The sequence below is a fragment of the Triticum dicoccoides genome, chromosome 1A (assembly GCF_002162155.2).
Source record: "Triticum dicoccoides isolate Atlit2015 ecotype Zavitan chromosome 1A, WEW_v2.0, whole genome shotgun sequence".
NCBI classification, from domain to species: domain Eukaryota; kingdom Viridiplantae; phylum Streptophyta; class Magnoliopsida; order Poales; family Poaceae; genus Triticum; species Triticum dicoccoides.
In genome coordinates, this window is record NC_041380.1 from 201,450,462 (window position 1) to 201,455,078 (window position 4,617).

Below are 4,617 nucleotides of genomic sequence, written 5' to 3' on the forward strand. Positions count from 1 at the left end.
GGTCATAATATAGTTTTTTACGACCCGCACAAATCTACTCAAATATCACGTCCTTAGAGCACTGGCCCTCTACTATTCGAGCCCCTGCTAGGACGTCTTCAAAGTATCTCTCCGGCTTGCGGTGATCCTTGCCTTCGGGTGGGCCTGCGGTCGCCACATCAGTGGCCTTCATCTTTGCCCAGTGCATCATGACGCAAGCAAAGGCCATCCAAGCACCCTCTATACAGGCCGAACGCTTTATAGCATCAACGCGTGGCTGCGCATCTCAAAACAAAAACATGATGTTGGTGGTAGTGGAGAGATTCACCGAGTATGGGCATTTTATTGCAATGCAATGCCCCATCACTATCAATTCTGTGGCCAAAGCTTTCACAAATCATATATTCAAGTTACATGGGTTGCTTTCAGTTATTGTTACTGACAGAGATCCAATCCTCACTAGCCATATTTGGCAAGAACTTTTCAAGAAACCGGGCATTAAACTGCACATGAGCACTTCTTATCACCCTCAATCTGATGGCCAAATAGAGAGGGTCAATCAATGTTTGAAAAATTACCTGAGGTGCATGGCTTTCTTACAGCCTAAGAAATGGATGAACTGGATCTCTCTAGCTGAATGGTGGTATATCACGAGTTACCATACATCTATGAAAATCACACCTTTCTAAGCACTGTATAATTGTCGGTGTTCTGGGAATGGGGGTCCCCAGACTTGCCTGCCTGTGTCCCATGGTGTGGCTTTGCTAGCAGGCCTGTACAGCCCATCTTCATCAACAAGGCATTCTAGACCCTCGCGAGGGGCCAAGCCTCGCGAGGCGGATGACACAGGACCTCCTCAGGAGTAGCCTCACCAGGCTGGCTCGTGAGAGGCGGAGAATTCAAGGCCAGGCAAACCTCGCGAGGTTCTCGTGACGTGAGCCATGATGATCGCGACCAGGAGGGCGCCAGCACGCACAGTGTCCTTGTTTCCTCTTTGGTTCTAAGGGGGAAAGCGCAGGCGCGGAGTACCGAGGCATCAAGCAAAGGTTTCCATATTGGTGCAACAAGACCAAGACTAGAAGGACGGCAGGACAGAGGTCGCCGTGGAGCCTAAGACGACGTCACCACTAGAGCCTCTCGCAGGCGAAGACCACTTTTGTCAGGATAAGCTGTAGTAGCTGTCCCCTTTCAAATTGGCCGTGGTTGGCTCCCTTCCCACTCAATATTTCGGGAGAGGACCGGAGCATCTATAAATAGGACTAGCCACCACCCTAGCTAGGGGAACAGATCAATTGAGGGGGACGGATCAATTGAGGTCAGATCAAGAGAGACCAGAACACACACAAGTTCGCCAAGCACAAGAACACCTCAGCCTCAGGAGGCTATTCTTCCCCTTGTACTATTCATCCTCAACCCAAGAGGCAATCCACCACCACCACACTGGAGTAGGGTATTACAACACAACAGTGGCCCGAACCAGTATAAATCTTGTGTCCTTTGTGTTGCGAGTTAGTTCGTAAGATCTTAGCTGAGCTAGGATGTGGATCGGTAGGGGGGGATCTTCGTGCGCACCCCAGTGTTCGAACCTTAAGGGTTTTGCCAGAACCCGTGATCCGACATTTGGCGCGCCAGGTAGGGGTGCGCCGAAGCTTCCCTTCCGTCACTCCGCGACACGTCACTTCATCGTCTCCATGGCGGACGCACGCCGCGCCCGCACCGAGCGCCAGGCTGCCCTCGCCACCCGCGTTACTCAGATGGCCCTTATCGGCGGGCCACCTCGCGCTCTTCGTCGCCTGCCGCCAACGCCGCCACCGGCCCGGCGGGGAACAAGCAGCAAGCATCCTCTCTCCACCCCTCGGTCGACCGGACGGCCGCACCGCCACTCCATCGCTGACTCCCACTGGTTCGTCGTCGCATGCTCATCGTGTTCCCGTGGACGCACGGGCCACGCTCCTCATGGCCCACGAGCTCTTGCACTACCGCCTAGTCGACGACCTCTACGAGGACTGGCTTGACCGCATCGCCGATCTTGTCCACGCCGCAAGGGGCTCCCCTGCACCGTCCCACTCTCTGCCTCGCCCTCCACCAGCCACGGGCGACGCAGCTCACGAAGCACCTCCACCACGTCTGCACTAAGATGGCGCCCTAGCACCAAGGCGTGTGGCTCCATGGCGTGACCCACCGCGTTCGGCGCCCCCGCATGTAGAAAGAAGCTGTCAAGAAGTCCCTCGACCACAATAGAACGCTCTGCCACTCCTCGCACCGCCACACCAGGATCGTTTGCTGCAGCAAGGCACCGCGCCGCTGGCTGTAGCGGCGCGTGGGCCCCAAGACCAAGCTCCACCTCCAAGGCAGGCCCTGGTGACCACGGTCGGCTTCCGCGCCTTCACCCCCGAGCTGCATAGCGTCGCTTGGCCGGGCAAGTTCAAGCCAGATCAACCTCCCTGCTACGATGGCACCCCTAAACCTGCGGAGTTCCTGCAGATCTACGAGCTGAGCATCAAGGCAGCCAACGGCGACGAGAAAGTCATGGCGAATTGGTTTGCCATCGCTCTCAAGGATGGCGCACGCTCCTGGCTCCTAAACCCGCCTCTAGGCTCGATTTCCTCCTGGGACGAGATGCGCAGCCGCTTCATCGCCAACTTCCAGGGCACTCGCCACCGCCCCCCGGTCACGGGTGACCTGCGCCGCATCAAGCAACAACCAGGAGAGACCATGCAGAAGTACATCCAGTGCTTCAACAGCGTGCAGATCAAGATCCCCAAGTTGACCGACGAGGCCATCATCTCAGCGTTCTTCGACGACGTCCGCAACGTCAAGATGAAGGAGGAGCTCACCATCCATGAGGATCTGTGCACGACCTTGGAGCTGTTCAACATCACGATAAAGTGTGCAAGAGCTGAGGAGGGGTGCCTCTCCCTCCTCGAGCTACCGGCTGCAGACCCAGAGGATAAGAAAGCCAAGGCCTAGGACGTGAAGTGCAAGGGGGCAGCCGTGGTCGCGGCGGAGCCAGACACCAAGCGTGATCGACACCAGCCTGAGTCATCCAAGAGCAGCCGACCATTCTGCGCCTTCCAAAACATGCATACCCACAACACCAGCGACTGTCAAGAGCTTAGAGCCATTCGAGAAGGACGCTTCGGTCGACGCCCTGAGCGCAGTGACCGGGGCTACGGCCGAGGAGGAGGACATGGTGGCGGACACTGGGACGACGGTGGCCCGCGCCGGGAGTGGCACAACTGGCTTCGTGAGGACCGCTGGCAGGATCAGCCTCGCGAGGGCACCTGCAAGGACCAGCCTCATGAGGATCATCCTCATGGCAATGCTGGCCTTCCTCCACTACCACCACCACCCAGAAGGAATGATGACCACCATCAAGACGAGGGGGCTGGGTGCTTTTAGGAGCCGTGCGCTATCGCCTGCATCTTGGGCGGAGCTCAAGCCCCAACCTCGCAGCGTATCTTCAAACAGCTTGCTCATGAAGTGAATGCAGTTCTCCCCAAGCCAGAGGCCACACACCCGCTCAGATGGTCCAGGTGCCCCATCAAGTTCAGTTCGGCAGATCAGCTCAAGTGCGCGGCAACTGCAGGCGTCCTCCCAATGCTTTGTTCACTAGTCATCAACAACCTGCAAGTTACCCAGACCCTTATCGACGGTGGTGCAGGGCTCAATGTCCTGTCCGTCGACATGTTCGACACCCTCCAAGTGCCATATGGCCAGCTTCAGCCTACCAAGCATTTCTCAGGAGTGACTGAAGGCTCTACTTCCCCGATTGGGCAGGTCCTCCTCCCTGTTACCTTCCGAGAACGCAACAACTACCGCGCCAAACTCATCGAATTCGACGTTGCCTACATCCACCTACCATACAACGCCATCCTCGGGTATCCGACCCTGGCCAAGTTCATGGTGGTGAACCATCACGGCTACAATGTCCTCAAGATGCCGGGAAGCGGAGGAATCATCACAGTCCCGTGCGAGGAAAGAGACGCGGTGTGCTCCCTCAAGCGTGCCTTCCAAGATGCAGCAATCGACGACCCCGACAGCCAGGGCGAGCGCCCTCCTGAGGCCACCCCCAAGAAGAAGAAGCAGTTTCACCACGCAGAGCCTCAGGCAAGCAGCGCCTCGTCAGGATCGACGCCTGCGCCTGGGGTGCCTCCCTCCATCGCATAGGAAGGCGCGCCCAGCGCCCTTCTTGGGCAGGGCTCGGGGGCTCTCTTCTGGAGGGCCTCAGACTTTGCCAGCATCACGAGGGAGGTGCTTGGGCACCACTTGGAGGCGTGCTTCACGGCACGTTTCCCTCAGGAGAACACAGGGCAAGGAGTGCCCACCGTTCAGGAGTTCATCACCAAGACCAGTCAGGAACTGCAAGACGCAAGGGCCATGCGCGGCGACTACCGCTCACCAGGCGCAGCTCCCCATCCAGGCGAGGATGCCGGGCTACGCGTCTGCATCAACGTCCCAGGGCTCAACCGGGCCGCCTCTCAGGAGGTTTTCTGGCCTTCGTGCGTGGGACGCTGTGAGGGGCCACCTCACAGCTACTTTTGCATGCCTTTTGGCCTGCCGAGCATGGTGATCGCCTATCAACACAACCTGCGGAGCATCCTGGCGGCTCAGGAGGCCTGGCACCACGCTGCGCTA